The following is a 13,737-nucleotide window of genomic DNA, read 5'->3' as shown; positions in this document are numbered from 1 at the left end:
AGAGAGGCATCCGAGGAACAGGCCTTGCAAGGTTGCCTCCACTCGGCTCACACTCTGTCCTGTCCCGTTTTTCCAGGACTTTCTACCCTTCATCTAACGGAGCAGCAAAACACTGAGGTTTAACCATTTCTTTGGGTCTTCATTTCCTCATGAAGGTTCCTGTATCGTGTAAAACTTAAATACATTTGTATGCTTCTTTCCTGTTAAGTAAACCCAGCCAGCACCCCTAGAGGATCAAGGGAAAATTCCTTCTCCTGCGTTATTCATATTTTTTCCTCTCTGGAAGCTTTGAGAATCTTTCCTTTAACTCCCTTAATTGAAAGTTCATACCATCAATGGCCTTGATGTGGATCTTTTCCCACATCAGGTCTGGACTTTGATAGTTTCTCCTAATCCCCTTTCTCAAGCACCTGTTAGTTTTATATTTATCTGTCTTTCTCTTGCCTCTTTGCATTCCTAATTTTGATCTTTTTTCTTTGTGTTCGACTTCCTTGGACATTCCTTCAGCTTTATTTCCAACACTGCTATTGTCTTTTTATTTCAGCAATCGTATTTCAAATTTCCAAGTATTATTTCTTGTTCTCTGACAGTCCTCATTTTTAAAGCGGGCTGTTGTGGGTTTTGTTCAGTTTTGGATGCAGTATCTTACCCTGTCCGAGAATGTTAATTATTGAAAGTGTCCTTCTGTCTTCTGCGTTGTCTCCATTTCATCAGAGGTCCCCTTTCCTGCCCCATTGCTAGTTCGGGCTCCCTCTTCACGTTACCTTCAGTGGCTGGTGAGTCTTCCTATGCACTCACACTGAACAGTGAAGGTCTAGACAGCTGCCCGGCTGCCCCGTGAGTGTGTGTGTCTGGGAGTGGTGGTGATTTGCTGGCCAGTGGGCTTCACCATAACGAGGAGAGCTCCCTGTCCTGTTGAAGGGCCCCCAAGTGTCAGTATCTGTGGCATTTCATTTTTTGGTCACAGATCATTCAGTTTCTTGAGAGAAGGGCCCTCCAGTTTCATGAGGTGTATGCGTGCGGTGGTCAGTGTTCCGGGACGCTTACATAGATTTCCATGTTTTGGTTCTGTTTTAATGAAGGCGTTCCCCCCTACCTTCTTTGGTGCCTCCTGTCTGGAGTGGAAACCTCTCACCTCCCACGTGGGTAGAATAGTACAGTCACCAGAGTGTGGGAGGAGGTGAAGTTGGTTCTAACCGATGTTTACGCAGACTTTTAACCAATCCTGTTCTGAGCCTCCCCCTCCCCCAGCCTTTGGTGACTCCAACTCCTGAACTTTGTGGAATTCCTCAGCTTTCATCTGCCCATCAGCAGTCTGGACTTACCGACGTTCTTGTACCATCAGCAAGGAAGCAAGTGAACGTGTGATACGCTGAGGTTCCCTCTGGGTGGTGGTGAGGATGCAGTGTGGGGGACATAGGGAACACAGCAGGTGAACTCAGGGGGTGGCGCTGGCCTGTCTGTTACTTGGTGAAGCTGCCATGTGCCAGTCCACGTGCAGGCTCCAGAATCAGACAGTCCGGCTCTATCACCCTCGCCCACTGGTCAACTCTGGACAGATTTCATATCTTCTTAAATCTCAGTGTCCTCATTTGTACAATGGAATAACATTGGAACCTCTTTTAAAGATGGTTGGGAATCACAGCACATCATTCATGAAATGTGCTTAGCAGGGCGCTGAGCACAAGATAACTGTTCAGCGCACAGTATTATCCACCACAAAACGGGGGGCTTCGGTGTCACGTTCACTCACTGTCCAGGGCTTGGCCAAGGAGCGGGGAGGCTGGGAGAGGAGCTCCCTTCTTTTGACGTGTGACCCGACGCCCTGAGCGTCTCCTGAGCCCACTTCTCCGCAGGGGAGGCAGCAAACAGCCCAGGCAGACCCAGCGCTCACCCACAACCCCGGGCCCTCCGGGGGCCGGCGCGTCCCTGCCCCGCACCCGGCTGCCTTTTGTCCTGTTCTCCTCTTTCCTCGCTCCTCTGCTCCCCTTTCACTGGCTTTCAAGGCTGTGCGCTCCCACTTTCTTTGTCTCCTTATTGACTTAAAAAAAATGTCCATTCAGGACACACAAACGAGAATTCTCCTTGAGCCCTGGCACCGTGATAGAGGGTTTTGTAGAGAAGCCATTGCATAAAAATCTGATGAAAGGAGTGACTGAGCAACTAAGAAACTAGAGTTATCCAAACACTATAAACAGGTTCATTTGAACGAAGGTGACCAGAGACACACGATGGGCAGAGACGGGGACGAGAAGCTGCACGAGGCTGCACCTCGAAGTGTCAGCCCCTGCTGTCCTTCCTTCCTCCTCAGAGGGGACACAGGTAATCAGGAAAAGGTGACAAAGCAGTGGGTGCAAGAGCTGGCACTAGCCCGATGTGGAGAAGGCTGCGCGTGGCTCTCCCGGGTGTGGTTCAGTGGGGTGTGTGGCCCGGATGCCAGTGGACGCTCCCATCCTCTCCCAGACGCCGCAATTTCTCCAGAGTCACCAAATGGCCTAGCACTGGAACTGCACCGAGAAGCGTATCTACAGCTTCTGGTTAAAGCGGCAAGCACTTTCCAATGTAAGTACTAGCTCTGAGGAGACTAATTACTCTGAAAATTTTTAGTGACCCAAAGGTTAGAAAATTGGAGTATTCTTTGAGTTATGTAATGAGGCTTCTATTGTTTACTATGGCTGGGTGCTATTTACAACAATAAACCAGATGGCTTCATTTGCATGCAGATTTGAGTCTATTTGTAGCGGTGGCCTTATGGGTAGAAAAAAATTACTTCCTTAATTAAACCATTTTGTGCATTCAGGAGAGGTAAACGTAGCTTTGTTCTGCTCTCAGCCTCATTTTATAGGGCGAGCTCAACTCAGAACCACGGGCTGCAAGTTAAGATCTGCCCTGGACTCAGCCATTCCCTCTGCAGTGTTTCATCCTCTCCAGCATGCAGTTTCCAAGGCTACAACCGAAAAGGGTGATATTATAACCTTGTGAGAGGAGTCAACAATATAGTTTTCACCCTGTGTCTGTGAGTTGGTTCCTTTGGGCAAGAATGGGGATGGGGCCACACATAGAAAAAGAATATGACACTAGCAATGAAATATCCGAAAGAGAAATTAAGGAAAAGATCCCATTTACCATCATATCAAAAAGAATAAAATACCTAGGAGTAAACCTACCTAAGGAGGCAAAAGGCCTGTACTCTGAAAACTATAGGACGCTGATGAAAGAAATTGAAGACCACACAAACAGATGGAAAGATATACTGTGTTCTTGGATTGGAAGAATCAATACTGTTAAAATGACCATACTATCCAGGGCAATCTATAGATTCAATGCAATCCCTATCAAATTACCAATGGCATTTTTCACAGAACTGGAACAAAAATTTTTCTAATTTGTATGGAAACACAAAAGACCCCAAATAGCCAAAACAATCTTGAGAAAGAAGAATGGAGCTGGAGGAATCATGCTCCCTGACTTCAGACTATACTGCAAAGCTACAGTCATCGAAACAGTGTTGATACTGGCACAAAAACAGACACATAGATCAATGGAACAGAATAAAGAGCCCAGAAATAAATCTGTACACTTATGGTCAATTAATCTATGACAAACAAGGTAAGAATATACAATGGAGAAAAGACAGTCTCTTCAACAAGTGGTGCTAGGAAAACTGGACAGCTACATGTAAAAGAGTGAAATTAGAACATTCTCTAACACCATGTATAAAAATAAACTCAAAATGGATTAAAGACCTAAATGTAAGACTGAATACTATAAAACTCTTAGAGGAAAACATAGGCAGAACACTCTTTGACATACATTGCAGCAATATTATTTTTGGATCCTTCTCCTAGAGTAATGGAAACAAAAGCAAAAATAAACAAATGGGACCTAATGAAACTTAAAAGCTTTTGCATGGCAAAGGAAACCATAAACAAAATGAAAAGACAACCTATAGAATGGGAGAAAATATTTGCAAACGATGTGACTGACAAGGGTTTAATTACCAAAATATACAAACAGCTTGTGTTGCTCAATATAAAAAACAAAAACAAACAACAAACAACCCAAGCACAATATGGGCAGGAGACCTAAATAGACATTTCTCCAAAGAAGACATACAGATGGCCAATAGGCACATGAAAAGATGCTCAATGCTGCTAATTATTAGAGAAATGCAAATCAAAACTACAGTGAGGTACCACTTCACAGTGGTCAGAATGGCCATCATCAAAAAGTCTACAAATAATGAATGCTGGAGAGGGTGTGGAGAAAAGGGAACCCTCCTACACTGTTGGTGGGAATGTACATTGGCGCAGCCACTATGGAGAAGAGTATGGAGGTTCCTTAAAAAACTAAAAATAGAGTTACCATATGATCCTGCAATCCCCTCTTGGGCATATATTTGGAGACATGAAAATTCTAATTTGAAAAGATACACACACCCCAATGTTCACTGCAGCACTATTTACAATAGTCAATACATAGAAGCAACCTAAGTGTCCATCCACAGCTGAATGGATAAAGAAGATGTGGTATATACACAATGGAGTATTACACAGCCATAAAGAAGAATGAAATAATGGAATTTGCAGTAACATGGATGGACCTAGAGATTATCATACTAAGTGAAGTAAGTCAGACAAAAAAAAGACAAATATCATACGATATTGCTTATATGTGGAATCTAAAATAAAACTTATTTACAAAACAGAAATAGACCCACAGACACAGAAAACAAACTTATGGTTACCAAAGGGGAAAGCCAGGGGGAGGGATAAATTAGGTGTTTGGGATAAACAGATACACACTACTATATATAAAATAGATAAACAGCAGGGACCTACTGTATAGCACAGGGAACTATACTCAACATTTTGTAATAACCTATAATGGAAAAGAATCTGACATATATATGAGTCACTTTGCTGTACTCCTGAATCATTGTAAATCAACGATACTTCAATTAAAAACATTTTAAAAAGAGTATGATCGGGAAACCCCAAAGGTCATGATGCTCACTTGGGGAGCTTTCTGCACTGCTGTGAGCTGACCGATAGCTAGACTGGGTATGTGTGTGATAAAACTGAATTGCTCTCAATTAGTCATGAAAACTCACATACCAAATCCATTAATGGTACATTTAAACACAACGGTACAGGGACTTCCCTGGTGGCACAGTGGTTAAGACTCTGTGCTCCCAATGCAAGGGGCCCAGGTTTGATCTCTGGCCAGGGAACTAGATCCCACATGCATGCCGCAACTAAGAGTTCACATGCCACAACTAAGGAGCCCGTGAGACTCAACTAAGGAGCCTGTGAGCCTCAACTAAGGAGCCCATGAGCTACAACTAAAGAGCCCGCCTGCCGCAATGAAAGGAACCCACGTGCAACAACTAAGGAGCAGGTGAGCCACAACTAGGGAGCCCATCTGCCACAACTAAGACCCAGTGCAACCAAATAAATAAATAAATAAATAATTTAAAATATAAACGTTAACGGTACTTAAGAGGTCATTCTATTTCCTTTCGAATGCTTGAAACAGCTGTGTGTGCTTGGGTGTTTGGAGGTGGGGAGCAGGTCTAAGTTCTCCTGTAAAGCTCTTCAGGGTCTCCACCTTAGATCCCTAAATCTCCTCAAACTTTCCTTACTGGGTCTATGGGTTATTCCTGAATCATCCTAAGTATACTGAGGTTCAAATTAAAAATTAATAATCGGAACTGGAGAAATGAATAACTAGGTATGTGTGTAATGGAAGCACGTGGGCTTCCTGCTCTTGGGTAAACCCCAAAGGTTTCTGTGTGATTGATTCCAAAGAATGAGGGAATAGCAAGACTTAATCTCTCATATTCCTGTGAGTAAGGGATTGCAGGAAGATCTATTTGATATAGCAAAAATAAAACTTCGTAGAACAAATTTATATCCACTACATGCAGGTTGGTATGGAAAATATTTAACATGTACTATATGTAGTACACTGAAATGGCCATGAGAGGGTGACTGCAGATTGCCCACCTTTTAAAGCCTTGTGTGTCCCCAGCATGAATCCTCTGCCTTTCTTTCTTTTCCTGAGTGATTTCCTACACTTTCATCATTTTAAGTACTAACCTTAGGTCAATGATTCTCAAATTTATGCATATGGGTACATCTCTAGTGTGAGTTTAAGATTAACATACACATTTCTTATTAGACAACTTTACCTTGATTTACAAGTACCTCAAACTCTAAATGACTGAAAGTGAACACGTATTTCTTCCAAATTAACTCAACTTGCAGTATTCTCCACTTTGGAACTGTTTCTACTTTGCCACCTAAGCCAGAAACATGGGAGTCATTGCTGGGTATGCAATCCACCCCCAAGGCCTGGCAACGGCCCCTCTGAAATATCCTGCGGTGTGTTCCTCCTCTCTACTCTTTCCGCTGCCTTGGCTCGGCCGTCATCTCTGCCTGAATCCTGCACTAACTTTTGGTTCTGCTTCCAGTGTTGGGATCTCATATCCATTCTTTACAAAGCCAACAGCGAAATCTCTCTAATGCACAACTGACTGTGTCACTCTTGTGAGCAAAACCCCTGATGGTTCCAAATGCCTCCGGAATGCACTGCAAGCTCCCTGATGTGGCGTATGAACCCAGTTTCTCCAGCCTCTTTTCTCCCTACCCCTCACCTTAGAATGTAAGCTCCGCCACGTGCAGCTGCCCGGTTGCCACTGACCGCAGTGCTGGTATGGACTCATCTCTATTTGCATAGTTTCCTCCTTTTGGATTATCCTTTTCTCCATCTGTTCCTCTCCCATCCTCCCAACTCACCCACTGCAGCTGGCCTGACTCCTTCTCGCCCTTTAAGGCTCAGTTCAGGCGTCCCCTCCCCAGGTGGGTGCAATGCACTTTCCCTGAGCTCCTGTGACATCTTGAATCTATCACTGTGCCCAACTAAAAGTATTATTATAATTACTTTCCTATGTTCTCCTCCTCTGCTAGGCTGTGAATTTCAGAGAGCAGAGATCATATTTTCTCTTTCTTTCTCCCTGTAGTATGCAGCCTGACACACAGAGGTGATCAGTATGTGTTTCTTGAGTAAGTGAAAAAATGTTTTTCTAAAAATAATTTGCAGCACTGATAACCCCACTACCAGTTATTACCACTTCTTGATGTGACCATCTGCAAAGCCGACCTTCTACAGTTTCAGAATTGGAGTTATTTAGCCCACAGGGACAGAAGCTTTTCTAGGTTTGGCATTATTTATTTGGACGTCTAGGCACATTCAGTATTTCCCTTCTTGGAGATCTGATGTGCACAGAGGTCAGTTCTGTCTTTACTAGGTTTCCCTTTGCTGTCCACCTCCTCGTATCTTTTTCTCTCTTGGTATAATTTTAATTCATGGTCTCATACCATTAAGCTCCATTTCATGGTCCGCCCTGCTGTCAAGAAGGATGGTCCTGGCAGGACGGTAAAGACAGCCGTGTGCGTAGGCACCTTCGGCCACTGTGCAGAGAAGGAGGCTATAACGAGAGTGGCCCTTCCGTATTGATAAACTACAAAACCCCCAGAACCCCGCAGCCATAGGAAAACAGATTTTACATCAAATCCATTAGGTGAGTAAAATGTGGAAAAACGCCGCCCATTTCAGCAGAATGGTAGACGTGAACATCGGAAACTGCTCTACCCGGCAGACTAATGGATTGCTACGATGTGTACAATTATGCTACACAAATCAAAGTTTCTTGTTGGTGCTTCTTTTCATTACAGGAAATAAAAAGATTCACATGTCCTATTCATCGATAACTGTCATTTTCCTACTGAAAACTGCCACGGTCCTCGTGTCTTCAGGAATGGGCTCAGTAAAGCGACCACACAACCCACGACGCAAAGTGAAGGAGATGAGCAAAGGAATGTCAGCTGTTGACACCTGTTCTGTAATTATATATAAATAAGCCTGTTTGTAAATTAGAGAAATAGCTCCTTGGTCACAAGATCGTGGTAACGAGGTAAAGCGACAGTGGCATGCAGAAGCATTATGAAACACCAAAGAACCATGAAGAGGCAAAAAATTCCTTTGTGCCTCTATTTAGTAACAATGATAGAAAACGAACATGTATTTCTATGTATGTAGGAGCCGGATAATTGGTTTGGATTTATACATAACATGCTGTAGTTTCTTGCCAACTCATAAAACAAAACTATAAGATAAAACTCGGGAAGAAAGAAGCACAGTTGAAAGAAAGCCTGAAAACAAATCCCATTCAGTGGCTAAGTGAAAATAATTTCTAATATGAACGTGAATAGTGCATCAAAGCTGAAATAAGCAGTCAGACATTAAGGATAAAAAGAACACACTGAGAACACGATTCATTTTGTGATTGTGATTCTTTGCTGTTGTTTTCGTAGTGTGAGGCTTGGGTGTGTAGACACTGAGCTTTGGTCTGATCACCGGAGTAACGATTGCAAAGTGGAATTCAAGCTGATTGTAGAGGACACACATTGGTCTGTGATTATGTAAGACTGCAGGAGTTTTAGAACTTTGTGTCACATAGTTAAAACAGATAATAAAGTGAGTGCAATGGCATCCAATATGTTGATTTAGGACAGTGTTAATTTCAAAGGAATCTGGGAATTTGTATGAGGGCAGGACGGACGGCCTGAGTGGGGACCAGATGCCGAAGTGGCTTGAAGGGTGAATAGCGGGATCTCCAGCAGGTGCTGCTGAGTGTGTGGTTATCACACCCCGAGGGCACGTGCCAACTGCACCGAGGGTCCAACTGGGCCGCAGCATAAAAGATGTTCACCGAATGCAGAGGTACTGCTGCAGTCCCACGTGGCAGAACCTCACTCCACATTTATTGAGCGAAATGTGGTACAAAAGTACACTCCCGGATGATGAAATATTAAAGAAGTCATTACAATGAAATTCAGTATGACATGACACTCTACGATCAGACTTACACTTTCTACTTTGAAACGTCCAGTTGTAACATGGAAGTTTTGGTCTCACTCTTGCTTTTGAGGTCATGGAGAGCAATGGGAAGGCTGTCTGCTCAGAATCGAGCTGCTTGGGGATCTCAATATTTAAAAAAGTGAATTTAGATTATAACACAAAGCAAAAGTTGAAGTTTTAACTGCCACCGCCTGGTGCTGTAGGTTAAGCTAACTTGAAACTGAGTAGATGGTGCCATAACCTGGGGTTTGAAAGCAATTATTTCCAACAGCCTGGCAGCCACCCAGAGCACAGCAGCTTTGAAACACGCTGCATTCTGACCTTTTCTCCGTCTTGGGCTCCGGAGGAAAAAGGGAGGTTTTAAAAATCAGATCAGAAGGTGCACAAACAGAGCACTGAATGGATTCTGATGGAACCAATCTCACATTTCACCTTTCCAAACTTTATGGGAAGTTTATGGGGATTTATTGTTTCAAGAACAGAAGGACATTTACCTACAGATGCAGGGGAATAAAGTTCAAGTACATTTAGTATTGGCGAATGGTCGCTTTATTGCTGATTTCAATCCACTTGACTTTCTCCTTAAACTTCCACCCTCCACCTCGAGTTGAACACACATACACGCACACACACACACACACCTTTTTAGTTTGGTGCTTCACTGGTTTGTAATATTTCAAGGAGCTTTTAATAGTAAAAAAATGCAAGAAACCAAAATGTGTAAATCTATTATGGTATATTCAAAAATATAATACAGTGTGGTATAAACAGTAAAATAGAGCTAAGTGAAGGGTCAATTGTATATTGTGAAGTGGCATGCAATTTGCAGAATAAAATGCATATGATAGCTCCATTTTGTTAAAAAGTAGATTGTGAGTTGTATGTGTGCCTGATACATATATATGTATACATGTATGTACATATGTATATAGACGATAAACACCCTATTATACACGTGTGTGTGTGTGTATTCATTTAAGCACAGAGTAAAAGACAAAAGTCCAGAAGGATTCTCATCAAACTTTAATTGGTTACCTTTGTGGACGGGATGGAAGATTTGTATTGGGAAGGACCCAGGTTGTGTGTGTGTGTGTTTGTGAGAGAGTAGAAAGAAGAGAAGAGAAAGGTAAGTGGAAGAGGAAAAGCAAGGCTGCAAGAAAGGGAGTTTTGGGGAAGAACTTAGCACGGGGCTGAGCATGAGCGGAGTGTGATGGAGGAACAAGGCACACAGAGCGGGTGAAAGAATGCAAAAGTGTTCCGTGCTAGGAATTAAATGACCTTGGATGTTCCTTGTGTGATACAAACAAAGGTCAGATTATTTTCCATTACTTTTGGTTACTAGACTGTGTTTTTGAAAAGAAATTCCATAATGGGACTGTGCAGTGGGGGTAGAGGAGGCCTCGGCCTTTGCATTTGGATTATAGGTCCCTGGGCCTCACCCTAAAGCCATACTGGAGCTGCAGTGGGAAGCGGGAACATTCTTCCCTATCCTGAGAAAGAATAAGGTCCTTGAGGCTGTACCATTCACATGGAAGGCCTGGATGCCACGGAGGCATTCCTAAACTAGAACTGCCCGTGTCTGTCTAGTTAACCAACTAACTAACTAACAGTGATGCTGTAAAACTTTTTTTTACGGTGAATTCTCTCTGGCCACAGGCAAACTTTTCTTCACTAATACTTATTCTGTTAAGATTCTGGACTTCATAGAGTTATTAATACTTATTAATATTTAACTTTATAGAGTTATTAATAATCATTAGTAGTAGCTAAAATCTATCAAACCATGTTCCAAGCAATGTTTCAGTACAGTCATTATCTCAGTCTTCACAACATCACTTGAAGTGCTAGTATTAGCTCCATTTTTCCTATGAGGAAACTGAGGCACAGAAATTTTAACGTGAACACTCAGAGTTTCATTATAAACCCACGTCTAATTTTAAATGGAGTATAATCTATAATCTATAAAATAACAAATCACTATGTTGTACACCTGAAACTAATAATACTATAAATCTACTTCAATTAAAAAAACAAAATTCAGGTCTCATTGTTTCAATACCAAGGCTCTTTCCACAAAAAATGCTGTCAATCTTTTCTATAAAGCAATTCCCTCTCACTCCCCTACAGCCCTCAGCTTTTCTTATAAATAGAGATTAACCCTTAAAACATTTCTATGGGATTTTGTACTGGCTTCCCTGCACCTGAAGGGAGCCTGAAGACGCTACTGTATTCCCATCTTCAAATTTCAGCTGAAGGAGATTCGGAGGAGATTCTCCTGTAAGGCTCAGGTAGTCTGGGGAGAAGACAGCCATGTTCTGACGCATATCTCTATTGAGAACCTGCTGCCTGCCACGCACAGCTCTAGACCTCATGGAAGATCCTCATCCAGGGACCTCTTAATTGTGTCTCTCTCCAACATCATCCTGTTCTACTCTCTCCTTTGCTCACTAGGCTCCAGCCACACCAGTCTTCTTTCTCTTCTTCAAAATACCAAGCTTGTTCCAATCTCTGACCTATTTCTTCTCCCTGGAATGCTTCCTGATACTTCTCATTACTCAGCAGTCAGTCACCTCCTCAGAGCCAGTGTCATCTTTTCAAAGAAATGGAAAATCCGCCCTCAAGGCATCCTTAGTCATTCCCAATGGATTTCATTTTCATAGCATGTATCACTATCTAATACATCTATTTATACATTAAGTTTACTTATTTATTGACTGTCTTTCCTCAACTAGGATATAAGGTCTATGCATGCAAGTGCTTTGCCTGCTTTGTTATTTGTTGTGTTTCTGGCACTTAGACCTTGCTTGGCACATAGAAGGTGCTCAATAAACATTGTAGAATGAATGAGACATACAGCCTTGGGCCCACCAGTTTGGGAACTGTGGGTCATGTGGTCTAACAGCCAAGGAAGGCTTCAAAAGATCAACCTCTACCCGGAGATGGAGTTGCTACTTGTCTAAATCAAGCCTTGTTATTATATTAGAGATGTGATGAGCTCAGTAATATTTATTGAAGTTATTTAGAAAGAGTAGCTTAAAAATGATTTCATATGACAAAATACTAAAGATATTTTAATTTAGTCTTTATATACCTTGTCAAAGTATTTGTGATTTTTTTTCAAGTGACTTTGAGCTGAGTTTACATAATTTCTGGTTGCATGTGACACACTGAGAGAAGATTCATAGCACTGAGGTGGAATGGTCATGTGAGAGAGGCCAGTTGTTCTAAATTGGCTGCGATGGTTCAGCTTCCTAATGTTCTACACTCATGAAGGAGTTGTCTGAAAATTCTCCATGTCAGCTGAACACTGCATTAGATCACGTGCGAAGGGTCCAATTTTCCCATATGAAGTGAAGTTTGTGCTGTAATCCTTCACAAAGACACTTATCATGCTTAAAAATTGAGCTTTAGTTTGCAACCCTGTACCCATTTCCTGGAGCATGGATTTGGCAGGGAGAAGACGTTCTCCAGCTCTGATATCTCCAAGTAGCTTTATATTAAAGGAAAGTCAGGTGCTGGGCCAGACTCATCCAATGCTTCTGCCCAGGCTCAGAGGCTCTCCTCTTCCCTCAGGGTGGCTAATGAATATATTAGTCCTATTAAGTGATATTAAGATCCTGGTCTTTCCCAGCAGGGAAACTCTTTCCCTCATCGAGTAAGGTTTCTGCCCCAATGCTTCATGAAGATATGTTCTTCAAAGTTTTGCTTGCCTTCCTTGCACAGGCTCCTGTAGAAATGGGGAGGATCACCCCATTTGAGAGACTTCAGGAATGTCAGAAGGTGATGTTTGGTTTGGGGCTGCTTTGCCTCTTGTAACCCTGATCCCCCTCATGTGTCCCTACCTTCACCTCTACCAATCCTGCTCTCAGCTACTTATCAACCAAACCTCTATATGGTGGCTGTTAACGGCTTAACAATTACTCATCTCAGTTTTTTTTTTTTTTTAATAAGGGATTCTTGAAGATTGAAATGCCTTTAAGATCCAAACTAACTAATCTCTAATGGTATGATTTTTCAAGTATCAACACAGGGTGGGGATAAATACTTCAATATCCATGGTCCATGTTTATACCTATAATAATTATCTAGTAGTTACCTTGCAGCTATGATCTACGTTTCACTGCCAGCGCACACACACATACCCTCGGAAAAACATTCCGCTTAAGAATCTTGACAAATGAGGGCAAAACGTTAGAATAACAAAGTGGACCATAAACGATTCTAATTTTCTTCACTAACGAGAATCAAGTAAAAACTTCCAAAGTTCACATGTGACAATGAATTTGGACATCAATACTTTACAGTAGAAAAAAAGGTCAATTTTTATACTTGAGAAAAATGAGGTTTACACTGAAAAGTGCTTAATAAAAATAACACTGTGGACAAAACTCACCACACTCCAGGAAAAAAGGTTAAATTATTTCATGACTTTTAACACTAAACTTCAAAATATCATTCTTCTTGAAGAAAATACATGGGAAAATTTCCTTCTGCTCTATTTCACATGCTTGAAAAACTATAAAGCATCCCACTGTGTATTAATCAGAAAACTCAGAGCAGGAAGGGAGAAAATTTTCACAGAAATAATTTGGAAGGTGAGAGACTAGACCTGATTAGTTTTCACAAGGTATCACAATTATTTCATGGGATTATTTCCCATGAGTGAAATGTAGCGTTCCCTCTGGATGATTTTTCCCAGGTGGTCCTCTTTTTTCGTATTTCAATCTGATATTTATTCTTTTATAATCAACAGCTCACAAACTTTAGTGTGCATTGGAATAATCTGCAGGGCTTGCTAAAAATGCAGCTTTC

General features: G+C 41.9%; 1 protein-coding gene across 3 annotated transcripts in view; it reads right to left on the bottom strand.

The window, feature by feature from the left end:
• CNTNAP2 (contactin associated protein 2) overlaps window positions 1-13,737 on the bottom strand; it is a 2,074,761-nt gene that overhangs the window by 273,327 nt on the left and 1,787,697 nt on the right. The window lies entirely within an intron of this gene.

The sequence above is a fragment of the Balaenoptera borealis genome (genome assembly GCF_965194805.1).
Source record: "Balaenoptera borealis genome assembly, chromosome: 7".
NCBI lineage: Eukaryota > Metazoa > Chordata > Mammalia > Artiodactyla > Balaenopteridae > Balaenoptera > Balaenoptera borealis.
Note: the sequence above shows the minus strand (reverse complement) of the source record. Positions and strands in the feature narration are given on the sequence as shown.